Raw genomic sequence first — 13,796 nt, 5'->3', positions numbered from 1 at the left:
AAAGACACACACACACACACACTAACCTTGACACACTCTGAGGCCTTGTCAGAAGAACCTTGACTGTCATGTGACCTAAACAGTAAAGTGTAAACCGGCCTGACCAGCCTCCTCATGATTCTGTTGATACAGGATGGGGACTGGGCTGTTGTGCACTGAGAAGTATCCTGGGGCATGGGATAATACACACACACACACACACACACACACACACACACACACACACACACACACACACACACACACACACACACACACACACACACACACACACACACACACACACACACACACACACACACACACACACACACACACACACACACACACACACACACACACACACACACACACACACACACACAAAACCAATTCAAGAGGATGACTCTTCTTCCTAACATTGAAAAAAGTATTTGGGTTAATAAACATCTTGGTTTGTGACTGGACTGGTTACTCTGTTTCCAAATGGCTGCCATTTCTAGTTATTCTAAGTTATTTGATTGTGCTGACATTTTTCCTCCAGGGCTGCAGCACACCACCAAGGTACACCTACTGTAGGTAGACAGAGCACCCTTTTTTTCCCTAAGAGTTTAGGTCAAATGATTTACAAAGTGTAAAAAACTGAACCAGAGCATCATGGAACATTTTGTAGGATGAGATTCATTGTATTCCAAACATCCAGAAGGTTGTCACTGTTGTACTGGAAAGATATATAATTCAATCTGGTGAATGGACATGTTGAACAGACCCCCTGTCATGGTGTTCTCCCCAGTGGTTCAACCACATTTAAACGCGGAGAGACATCTCATACAGACACATATGCACGGACAAACACACGGCACAACATACTGGGCCATATGTTGCTTACAGTAAACATCACAAGTGTTTACCCCTCTGTCCTGTCTCACATACATCCTTCACCCTCACCGTGTCTTATGCCTCAGTGTTTTCACTGTACACAGAGTCATGAAAACATTCTCTTCTTCCACCTCTAAGAGCTGCTACACCCTCCAATTCTGAGTAGCCTAGTAGCCTAGCCTAGGTAGCTCAGTAGCCTAGTAGCCTAGTCTGGGTAGCTCAGTAGCCTAGTAACCTAGTCTGGGTAGCTCAGTAGCCTAGTAGCCTAGCCAAGGTAGCTCAGTAGCCTAGTAGCTTAGTCTGGGTAGCTCAGTAGCCTAGTCTGGGTAACTCAGTAGCCTAGCCTAGGTAGCTCAGTAGCCTAGCCTAGGTAGCTCAGTAGCCTAGTAGCCAAGTCTGGGTAGCTCAGTAGCCTAGTAGCAAAACAGCCCTGAGACGAGGTTACTTAGTGGGAAAATAAACTCTACTGTGTTTTACTACTGTACTTACTACTGAGAGAGAGAGCAAAGTGAAAGCGTGTAGATGAGAGCAGCTTAGCCTTGTTCACAACTCTACAAATAGATTTAGTTTGAATCTGAACATATCTACACATGCATACTATCTCAATCAGCCTGACTAACCGGTGTCTGTAGGTAGCCTCGCTACTGTTATAGCCTCACTACTGTATATAGTCTCGCTACTGTTATAGCCTCGCTACTGTATATAGTCTTACTACTGTTATAGCCTCACTACTGTATATAGTCTTACTACTGTTATAGCCTCACTACTGTATATAGTCTTACTACTGTTATAGCCTCTCTACTGTATATAGCCTCACTACTGTATATAGCCTCACTACTGTATATAGTCTTACTACTGTTATAGCCTCGCTACTGTATATAGTCTTACTACTGTTATAGCCTCACTACTGTATATAGTCTTACTACTGTTATAGCCTCGCTACTGTATATAGTCTTACTACTGTATATAGTCTTACTACTGTTATAGCCTCACTACTGTATATAGTCTTACTACTGTATATAGCCTCTCTACTGTATATAGCCTCACTACTGTATATAGTCTTACTACTGTTATAGCCTCGCTACTGTATATAGTCTTACTACTGTATATAGCCTCTCTACTGTATATAGCCTCTCTACTGTATATAGCCTCACTACTGTATATAGCCTATCTACTGTATATAGTCTCCCTACTGTATATAGCCTCACTACTGTATATAGCCTATCTACTGTATATAGTCTCCCTACTGTATATAGCCTCACTACTGTATATAGTCTCGCTACTGTTATTTTTCACTGTCTTTTACTGTTGTTTTATTTCTTTACCTACCTATTGTTCACCTAATACCTTTTTTGCACTGTTGGTTAGAGCCTGTAAGTAAGCATTTCACTGTAAGGTTGTATTTGGCGCACGTGACAAATAAACTTTGATTTGAGTTAATTGACATTACCTCACCACAGCTACTGTGGGACAGCATAGAGATAAATCAATCTCACACAACCTTTATCTGCACACAACCTCCACAGGGGCTTGACCCTAAGTGTTAATTCCCAATTCTATGGACGCTGACAGACACAGGCACAGCAATAGCCACGTCTACCACCACCACCTCTAATGACAACCTTGTTGAATGTTCTGCACATCAAACCTTGCTGCTTGGCACAACATGTCCCAACCACACTCATACAAAAAAAGTTGTACCTTTTCCTAGATTAATGTAGCCTAGATTTGATTTTAGGACTGTGGTTGATGTGATAAATCCTTGGAGTGTTAATCATTGTTAATAACCATGTTTTTTTATTGTTTTATTACCATTCTTATCAGTAGATTATTTTGGCTAAACTAAAAATGGCAGTTGACTTGACACCTACAGATCAAGGGTATGATACAAATACACATCTCAGTGCTAAAAGAGAGATGAGTGAGCAGCTTCTCTCTCAGCTGACAGCTCGTCTCCTCAATTCAAAACGAGCACACAACAGGATTACTCATTGACTCACAGGGGGAATCTCATTACACAATTCACAAATCAGCACTTTCCACCGATCCATTTACTACTAACTAGCCTCGACTACAGTGGGTTTCATAAGTATTCATCCCCTTCGATTTCATTCACATTTTATTGTTTTACAAAGTAGGATTAAAATGGATTTAATTGTCATTTTTTGTCAACGATCTACACTAAATACCCAATGTGAAAAGTGGAGAAAAAAAAATATACTTTTTAAAAAAGATTAATAAAAAATAAAACATTAATATATCTTGATTAGAAAAGTATTCTCCCCCCTGAGTCAAGACATGTTAGAATCACCTTTGGCAGTGATTACAGCTGTGAGTCTTCTTGGGTAAGTCTCTAAGAGCTTTACACACCTGGATTGTACAATATTTGCCCATTATTCTTTTCATAATTCTTCAAGCTCTATCAAGGTGTTGGGGATCATGGCTAGACAGTAACCCACGTAGGAACATTCATTGTCTTCTTGGTAAGTCACTCCCCCAGTGCTGAAAAGGTGAATTCCTCTCCCAGTGTTTGATGTAAAGCAGACTGAATCAGGCTTTCCTCTAGGATCCCGTTGGTTTTTATCCTGAAAAACTCCCCAATCTTTGCCTACGTCAAGCATACCCATACCATGATGCAGCCACCACCATCCTTGAAAATAAGGAGGCAGTTACTCAGTGATGTCTGGTGTTGGATTTGGCTTAAACATTAGGTTTTGCTTTGAGGCCAAAAAGTGTTTTCCTTTGCTGTGTTTTTTTTATTTGGGGTAAAGGATTGTTGCAGGATGCATGTTTAAATGTTTTATTTATTTTATTCTGTATATTTGTATTCTTCTTGTCACTCTGTCATTTAGGTCATTATTGTTGTTGATCCATCCTCAGTTTTCTCCCATCACAGCTACTGAACTCAGTAGCTGTTTTAAAATCACTAATGGCCTCATAGCGACATCCCTGAGCAGGTTCATTCCTGTTCTCCAGCTCAGTTCAGAAGAATGACTGTATTTTTGATGTGTCTCTGCAGTTTAATACATCACCCACAGCACAAATATTTAAGCACTTGACCGTGCTTAAAGTGATATTCAATGTCTTATTTGTTATTGTTACCCATCTACCAATCACTACCCTTCTTTGAGGCTTTTGAAAATCTCCCTGGTTTTTGTACTTGAATCTGTGCTAAATTCAATATTTGACTTTGGGACCTTACTGATGTTGAATGTATGGGCCTGCCTAAACCAAGGAGGTGAATACTTTTACATTTTAGTTCATTCATTATTATAAATTAGTACAAATGTATATATATTTTTTCTTTTTTTCAGTTTGACATGGTCAAGATTTTTTTGTGTAGACCTATGACAAAAACCCCCACAATTTATTCCATTTTAATCCCATTTTATAAAGCAACAAAATGTGAAAAGAAAAACAAGGGGTGGGAGGGTGAATACTTACGATACCGACTGTGTGTAGACTATACAGCCTATGTTGATCACTTTTTACCTTTAAGAAAAAGCTAAATGGAGGAGTATATCTGTGTCACGTCTCTGACAGTGGCTGCTGAGCAATTGGCACAGCACAGCAGCGTGCGTTGAACAGAATAGAGGAAAATGACAGTCAAAGTATGGAAGGTGAAATGTCAGGACAACAAGCAGGAGCAGTCAAATATGCAATATGCTATCTTAAAAAGTTAGCCACAACATTAGCCAGACATTCACCAATGTAAGATTGATTGCTATATTAGAGGAATTATGTGTGTCCGATGCTTATATTTATCCTGTTACACACTTTACACACATGTGTTATGGAAATGCTTTTACCCTGAGACAACCGCAAGGAGAATCGTCACGGAAACGATCACCATTGTCCAGCAGCCCTGGAACAATTGGGGTTAAGTGCCTTGCTCAAGAGCACAGCGACAGATTTTCACCTTATCGGCTCTGGTGTTCAAACCAGCAACCTGTCGGTTACTGGCCCATTGGTTAAACCTCAAAGCTAACCGCTGCGTCACAGTATACGGTGTCCCAGGGCCGACGTTATGGGAGGACCTTAGGGGGCATGGCCCGCCCTACCGTACCTCCTTGCCCGTCCAAATAAAATATAATAATACAAAAATAAACAGAAAGATACATCTCAGATGAAGCATCTGTCTCAGTATGTGTAGACCATGTATCTGATGCTGTCTGGACAGTGAAACAGCACCTCACTGTCTCAGTATGTGTAGACCATGTATCTGATGCTGTCTGGACAGTGAAACAGCTCCCCTCTGTCTCAGTATGTGTAGACCATGTATCTGATGCTGTCTGGACAGTGAAACAGCACCTCACTGTCTCAGTATGTGTAGACCATGTATCTGATGCTGTCTGGACAGTGAAACAGCTCCCCTCTGTCTCAGTATGTGTAGACCATGTATCTGATGCTGTCTGGACAGTGAAACAGCTCCCCTCTGTCTCAGTATGTGTAGACCATGTATCTGATGCTGTCTGGACAGTGAAACAGCTCACCTCTGTCTCAGTATGTGTAGACCATGTATCTGATGCTGTCTGGACAGTGAAACAGCACCTTACTGTCTCAGTATGTGTAGACCATGCATCTGATGCTGTCTGGACAGTGAAACAGCTCCCCTCTGTCTCAGTATGTGTAGACCATGTATCTGATGCTGTCTGGACAGTGAAACAGCTCCCCTCTGTCTCAGTATGTGTAGACCATGTATCTGATGCTGTCTGGACAGTGAAACAGCTCCCCTCTGTCTCAGTATGTGTAGACCATGTATCTGATGCTGTCTGGGCAGTGAAACAGCTCCCCTCTGTCTCAGTATGTGTAGATCATGTATCTGATGCTGTCTGGGCAGTGAAACAGCTCCCCTCTGTCTCAGTATGTGTAGACCATGTATCTGATGCTGTCTGGACAGTGAAACAGCTCCCCTCTGTCTCAGTATGTGTAGACCATGTATCTGATGCTGTCTGGACAGTGAAACAGCTCCCCTCTGTCTCAGTATGTGTAGACCATGTATCTGATGCTGTCTGGACAGTGAAACAGCACCTCACTGTCTCAGTATGTGTAGACCATGTATCTGATGCTGTCTGGACAGTGAAACAGCTCCCCTCTGTCTCAGTATGTGTAGACCATGTATCTGATGCTGTCTGGACAGTGAAACAGCTCCCCTCTGTCTCAGTATGTGTAGACCATGTATCTGATGCTGTCTGGACAGTGAAACAGCTCCCCTCTGTCTCAGTATGTGTAGACCATGTATCTGATGCTGTCTGGACAGTGAAACAGCTCCCCTCTGTCTCAGTATGTGTAGACCATGTATCTGATGCTGTCTGGACAGTGAAACAGCTCCCCTCTGTCTCAGTATGTGTAGACCATGTATCTGATGCTGTCTGGACAGTGAAACAGCACCTCACTGTCTCAGTATGTGTAGACCATGTATCTGATGCTGTCTGGGCAGTGAAACAGCTCCCCTCTGTCTCAGTATGTGTAGACCATGTATCTGATACTGTCTGGACAGTGAAACAGCTCCCCTCTGTCTCAGTATGTGTAGACCATGTATCTGATGCTGTCTGGGCAGTGAAATATCTCCCCTCTGTCTCAGTATGTGTAGACCATGTATCTGATGCTGTCTGGGCAGTGAAACAGCTCCCCTCTGTCTCAGTATGTGTAGACCATGTATCTGATGCTGTCTGGACAGTGAAACAGCTCCCCTCTGTCTCAGTATGTGTAGACCATGTATCTGATGCTGTCTGGGCAGTGAAACAGCTCCCCTCTGTCTCAGTACGTATAGACTATGTATCTGATGCTGTCTGTTCAAAAAGAGTATGACAGCATCAGATACATGGGCTACACATGAGTTGGATACTTTCTCTTGTGAGGTCATTTCAGCCATGTGAATTGAAGGGAAGTTGGCGTTTACAGTGTACTCTGTGGTGTACTATTCGGATGCTGGAATAGGCCTTTCTCTCGTTTCCAATTTGGGACTTCCGGTTTTGGGAAATCCTATATCCGATCTAAGGCGTATCTGATCTAAGCCGTATCCGATCTAAGGCGTATGGTCTTTTCTCAATAGAAATGGCTCAAAGCAAGAGCAAGTCTTGTTGTAGCGTACCTCTTTGTTTGAAAGACAAAATATTTTGGAGACAAAATCTAAGGCCTCGCACTTTGAAGTCAACCTGAGTTGGGCTGGTCTTGGAGGGCTAGCTCAATTTGCGTTTGCACTGCCTCTAGATTAGAAACGATGTCATGTTGCTAGCGAGCCAATATGACTGTGCAACAGAGAGGAAGAGGAAGAGAGAGCCACAACTTTGCCAAAAAGTCTCCCTCCAGTAGGTGGCGTTTTTCTTTGTTTCGCCCACCAAGCAAGGAGTTTTTGTACGGACGTCAATGAGAGTGTCGAATTTGGCCAACAGCAAAAATGTATGGCTTATTTTCTACTTGAGGTTTATTTGATTGAATAGAGGTTTTGTAATACTTACGTTGTTACGGGTGGACTGATATAAGTAGGACACGTGACATCCCGGTAACTTTGCAGAAAAACACTTTATGTTGGAACATTGCTGCGAGGACTTGCTTTCATTCAGCCACAAGAGAATTAATGAGGTTGGGCACTGATGTTGGGCGATTAGGCCTGGCTCGCAGTCGGCGTTCCAATTCATCCCAAAGGTGTTTGAGGTCAGAGCTCTGTGCAGGCCAATCAAGTTCTTCCACAATATTTTTGTAAGGACTGTGCCCGGGGCCATTGTTATGCTAAAACAGGAAAAGGCATTCCCCAAACTGTTGTCACAAAGTTGGAAGCACAGAATCATCTAGAATATCATTGTATGCTGTGACGTTAAGATTTCCCTTCACTGGAACTAAAGGGCCTAGCCTGAACCATGAAAAACAGCCCCAGACCATTATTCCTCCTCTACCAAACTTTACAGCTGGCACTGTGCATTGGGCTAGGTAGTGTTCTCCTGGCATCCGCCAAAACCAGATTAGTCCGTCGGACTACCAGATGGTGAAGCGTGATTCATCACTCCAGAGAACACGTTTCTACTACTCTAGAGTCCAATGGCGGTGAGCTTTACACCCCTCCAGCCGACGCTTGGCATTGCTCATGGGGATCTTAGGCTTGTGTGCGGCTGCTCGGCCATGGAAACCCATTTTTAATTTAACCTTCCAATGAACAGTTATTGTACTGACGTTGCTTCCAGAGGCCGTTTGGAACTCGGTAGTGAGTGTTGCAACCGAGGACAGATGATTTGTACGCACTACAGCACTCTGCGGTCCCGTTCTGTGGGCTTGTGTGGCCTACCACCATGCGGCTGAGCCGTTGTTGCTCCTAGACGTTTCCACCTCACAATAACAGCACTTACAGTAGACCAGGGCAGCTCTCGCAAGGCAGAAATTTGATGAACTGACTTGGTGGAAAGGTGGCATCCAATGACGTGCCACGTTGAAAGTCACTGAGCTCTTCAGTAAGCACAGGAGGTTGGTGGCACCTTAATTGGGGAGTTCTTGAAAAAGAAAAGGAGAGCCGCCCACTCTAGGAGCTCAGATGCAATAATAACCTAATAACCAACGTTTCAACAGACAAGCTGTCTTCATCGGGGTATATGAATTGGGGAGAACAGGCTTGTGGTAATGACTGGAGCGGAATCAGTGAAATGGTATATAATACCGTACCGTTTCCAGGTGTTTGATGACAATCCATTTGCTCCATTCTGACCATTATTATGAGTCGTTCTCCCCTCAGCAGCCTCCACTGTCAGTAAGGTAATTCTAATGTCAATGTTTGTCTATGGAGATTGCATGGCTGTGTGCTCGATTTTATTACACCTGTCAGCAACAGGTATGGCTGAAATAGCCAAATCCACTAATTTGAAGGGGTGTTCACATACTTTTGTATATATAGTGTATTTCGTTGATTGTACAGGATGTTATATACATAGTCTTAGCAAGCTCTTTGGCAGATAGCTAATCTTTTCTAGCTATAATATTTAGCTAACTAGCTCGCGTTGCAACCATTAGCCTAGCTAGATAGCATAAAAAAATGGCCATAAAAAAAGTCTCTAGCTTAGTTTAGATGAAAGACCGATTTAAAAATGGGGTCGTGAGAGGAAATGTACACTTGGTTGTTAGAACGGGGATTATGTCAGTAACAGTGGGGGTCAGTGCCGTGTAAGATTAGGGAGGACAATTATTTTTTTATGAGTATGGCCTTATTCCTATTACAGCATATTGGATGACTTTCATTCATATTCCATTCACCAAGCTCAATGTAACATTGACAGGTTTAGGCTCCTACATGATACTCGAATTTGCCCTCTACCCGTCATGAGGTTGCTACAACCTAGCCTACAAATGAAGGTTTATAACATAGGTGCCCAGGTCAAGAGACATTTTTTAGTAACCAAGGTGACAGACAGTGGCATTCAATACCGCCTTGCAGACTCTTGCCTGAATCTAGCTGATCTAGGGTGTAATCATTAGTCCAAACAGTTTTAGTTGCGAAACGTTACAAGAGTTTAATGGACACATTCAGGTAGGTTCATACCCATTTTGTTCCGTTTCTTTCCATTGAAAAAACATTTTGCAACAGAATTGGAAGAATGAATACACCTCTGATCACCCGCACACACAGTTCACTTTCATAGCAGCCATACAAACAGCATCATCACATCTACCTGCTCTCATCCTCTCACATTTTCCCTTCACTTGTGGACTTCAGTGCACAACACAACAGCTGTCTGTGACCAGGTGGAAAAAACCTTTCCATGCCAAACCTTAGTCATAGTCAACATACAGTAGCTACAAGAACTAAGGCGTTAGCAAACCCACACAATTCAATCCATGTGTACTATTACACAGTAGTGTACAGCAAGTAGCTGAACAGTTACACCGGTGGGCCCAGGTGGCAATACATTAAAAAAACAAAAGCTTACCTTGAATTGGAAGAGTTGGAGTGATGGATAGCATTAACCAGCTAGCTAAAATACATATCATTCCTCTCTCAGTCACATTGTTGAGTAGGCTAAATTAGCTGCATTAGCTAGCTTAAGTGAAACTGGAGAAAAAGAATATGAAATATCATTCTCTGCTGCTTCTCCTTGTCTTCCTCTCTCTTTGAGTCAACTACTCACCACATTTTATGCACTGCAGTGCTAGCTAGCTGTAGCTGATGCTTTCAGTACTAGATTAATTAATGATTCACTCTTTTTAAAAAATGTTTAATTCACCGAGTAGGAGGGTCCTCCCCTTCCTCCTCTGAGGAGGTTCCACTGGTCAGTAACCTCCAGTAGCTGCTAGATGCAGTTGTAATGAACAGAGCGGTTTCTGTTATCTTTCTAAAACGTGGCTCTATCTTTTGACTGGTTGAAGCTATAAAATAGTATGACCTCATCACTGAAAGATAAGACTCTCATGAACACTTACAAACCTAATGTTTCCCTCTAAAAAGCCCAAGAGTTGTTAGAACCGAGTGGACAAGACCAGGCACTCACTAAATCAGACTGGACAAGACCAGGCACTCACTAAATCAGACTGGACAAGACCAGGCACTCACTAAATCAGACTGGACAAGACCAGGCACTCACTAAATCAGACTGGACAAGACCAGCCACTCACTAAATCAGACTGGACAAGACCAGCCACTCACTAAATCAGACTGGACAAGACCAGGCACTCACTAAATCAGACTGGACAAGACCAGGCACTCACTAAATCAGACTGGACAAGACCAGCCACTCACTAAATCAGACTGGACAAGACCAGCCACTCACTAAATCAGACTGGACAAGACCAGGCACTCACTAAATCAGACTGGACAAGACCAGCCACTCACTAAATCAGACTGGACAAGACCAGGCAATCACTAAATCAGACTGGACAAGACTAGGCACTCACTAAATCAGACTGGACAAGACCAGCTACTAAATCAGACTGGACAAGACCAGCTACTAAATCAGACTGGACAAGAGCAGGCACTAAAGTAGACTGGACAAGACCAGCTACTAAATCAGACTGGACAAGACTAGCTACTAAATCAGACTGGACAAGAGCAGGCACTAAAGTAGACTGGACAAGACTAGGCACTAAATCAGACTGGAAGATCATACAACAATAGTGGTACTGATGACAGAATTATTGCCTGATGATCTTCTGAATTTCCCAACACCTTTCTGATGCATTTCAGTCACTAAAAACCACACTGTCTTCAGATTGAAATACTGTCAAAAATAGTGTAGTGTAATAGTGTAATATTCTACAGTTCTCATTCTTAGATTAGAACCTTTATCCTTCACTCATGCTGCCAAACATACTCTCGTATTGGATGCAGCCTATCACAGTGCCATCCGTCTTGTCACCAAAGCCCCATATACTACCCACGACTGCGACCTGTACGCTCTCGTTGGCTGGCTGGCTCCAGGTCATCTACAAGTCTCTGCTAGGTAAAGCCCTGCCTTACCTCAGCTCACTGGTCACCATAGCAGCACCCACCTGTAGCACGCGCTCCAGCAGGTATATCTCACTGGTCACTCCCAAAGCCAATTCTTCCTTTGGCTGCCTTTCCTTCCAGTTCTCTGCTGCCAACGACTGGAACAAACTGCAAAAATCACTGAAGCTGGAGACTCATATCTCCCTCACTAGCTTTAAGCACCAGCTGTCAGAGCAGCTCACAGATCACTGCACCTGTACATAGCTCATCTGTAAATAGCCCATCCAATCTACCTCATCCCTATAATGTATTTAATTATTTATCTTGCTCCTTTGCACCCCAATATCTCTACTTGCACATTCATCTTCTGCACATCTACCATTCCAATGTTTAATTGCTATATTGTAATTACTTCGCCAACATGGCCTATTTATTGCCTTTACCTCCCTTATCCTACCTCATTTGCACATACTGTATGTATACTTTTTCGAATGTATTATTGACTGTATGTTTGTTTATTCCATGTGTAACTCTGTGTTGCTTTTTGTTTTTTGTGTCTAACTGCTTTGCTTAATCTTGGCCAGGTCGCAGTTGTAAATGAGAACTTGTTCTCAACTAGCCTACCTGGTTACATAAAGGTGAAATAAATAAATACAAAATATTTGCAGAGTTCACAACCTGCTACACTCGTAAGAAACAAGTTTTGATTTATTTCATAACCATCTATGAGTTTTGTCAATATTGTGTATTATATTTTGTTTGGAGTGTTAAATGTGTCTGGTTTTTCTATCTGTTAATGTTAAGGGAGCACGCACACCTGAGCATGCATAGAAGTCGGTCTACCTGGCCTGCTGCGCACAAATGTAGGAAAGTGCCCATTTGGGGATGTTATGATTGTCTTAACTCACCATTTCCACCACGAATAAACTGACTTTCTCAGTAATTTTGTCTCCACCTCACACAAGTAAGGCAACGAAGTAAAAAAAAAAAAAAAAAAACGTTTTACATCCTTTGCAAATGGCCTAACCCAGTTGATTGATATGATACAATGTTGCACTTCACTAGCGATAGTTCAAGTCAAGATAGATAGAAGTTGAGGCAGACAGGTGGAAGTAGAGAGATTAATGCGATTGAAAGTGGCTGGATTTTCAATCTGATATTTTCTACTGTTTTATTTTTTCCGATGTATGTATTTTGTTTAGTTTACAATGCGGCTGGTGCTCTTGCCTTAGTTTAATTTTTACTTTGGGATTTATTTTCTCATTTTAATTCGGATTTTTATGATTAACCAAGTCACAATAATTTTGAGAAACGAAAACGTTATTATTGAAATTATACTACTGTTCCATGAAAATGCGCATATGATAATCCTAACTGGCACGCAGCTACGTAAAAATGGTAAGAAAATTGTAAGCTTCCCCAAACTTGAAACTCATGCACAGCCTACGATGTGATTGATTTATTTGACAATCAGATGACTGGTTGTGTTCATGACACATTAAAAGGCAATACATTTTTACAGTTAAATTATATGTCTTTAATATAAAACCCATTTTTAAAAAATGGAGGTCTCGTGAAAAAACGTGACCCCCTATGGAAATCCAACGGATTCGTTCTGGTACCGGCCCTGCTATGTCCTACATTCAATAGAGTTACATATCAGAATATGGTGCAGAGAATATAGTGATTCTTTTAAATGATCATTCTATTCTATGATGTTTCTTAACGTACTTTAAATTATGAAGTGTTGTGCTAAAATTTGTATTTTTTAAGTATTACACGTATTTCTTAATGTAGCCTATTTATGCTTTGGAAGTTAGCTGATGAAACTAACCAGATCGCCCACCCACCGTGTTTCCATCCCTGGAAAACAGTGTCATTGTTACTGAGTGGACTATCCTGACTAAGTAGCCTGATTTGATCTATGTAATGTAGCCTACTCACCTCAATTGCATTCGGCGAAGTCCAGTCAATTCCTTTAATTCCTTATGCTTTCCAGAGGAGCTTGACTCCCATGCGACGGCGCTCCAACGGAAACTTTGTTGATATCTGTTGTTGTATAATGGGATACTTGGCTATAACACAGAACGAGGACACACGCAGCCATGTACCTCAAGAATAAACCCAACACTAAAGAGCTTTCAGCATCTCCGGTCCTGAGGGGGAGAGAGGAGGGTGGAGTTGACGGTGTTGACCGCTCCCTCCCACAAGATCTAGAAACTCCGCCCAGCTCCCACGCATTTAGATACAGTACACTCTATGCTCCTGTAAGTCGCTCTGCTAAATGAAATACGTGTTTGCACTTTGAGTTCAATACAAGCAACATATTTCAATGTTCATTCATTTCATCGACCCAGTTGATCGATGTGTTTATAATGTGATGTCAATCCCTTCAGACTATCGGTTTTGATGGCCCACCATCTATAGGAGATCCAACAGTTAAATTGCATTTAGCGCAGCTGTTATGTCAGGTTGGGCTCATAGACTGGTCAACATAACATGGTCAACAAAAATCCGGGACACTCAAATTAGT

The 13,796-nt window shown here is 42.1% G+C and overlaps 1 protein-coding gene across 2 annotated transcripts in view; it reads right to left on the bottom strand.

Annotated features, from left to right (window-relative positions):
• Positions 1-13,375, bottom strand: part of LOC139422703 (prolactin receptor a) — a 33,595-nt gene extending 20,220 nt beyond the window's left edge. Inside the window, exon 1 of one of the 2 annotated variants that reach the window (XM_071173971.1) lies at positions 13,208-13,375. The gene's annotated coding sequence lies outside the window, so the exon portion shown is untranslated. Of the gene's footprint in view, positions 1-26; positions 83-13,207 lie in introns of those variants that run through there. The other variant, XM_071173973.1, reaches the window with a different exon arrangement.
• Between the last annotated feature and the right edge of the window lie 421 nt (positions 13,376-13,796).

The sequence above is a fragment of the Oncorhynchus clarkii genome, chromosome 12 (genome assembly GCF_045791955.1).
Source record: "Oncorhynchus clarkii lewisi isolate Uvic-CL-2024 chromosome 12, UVic_Ocla_1.0, whole genome shotgun sequence".
Taxonomy (NCBI): domain Eukaryota; kingdom Metazoa; phylum Chordata; class Actinopteri; order Salmoniformes; family Salmonidae; genus Oncorhynchus; species Oncorhynchus clarkii.
This window is presented reverse-complemented; position numbering and strand designations above follow the sequence as displayed.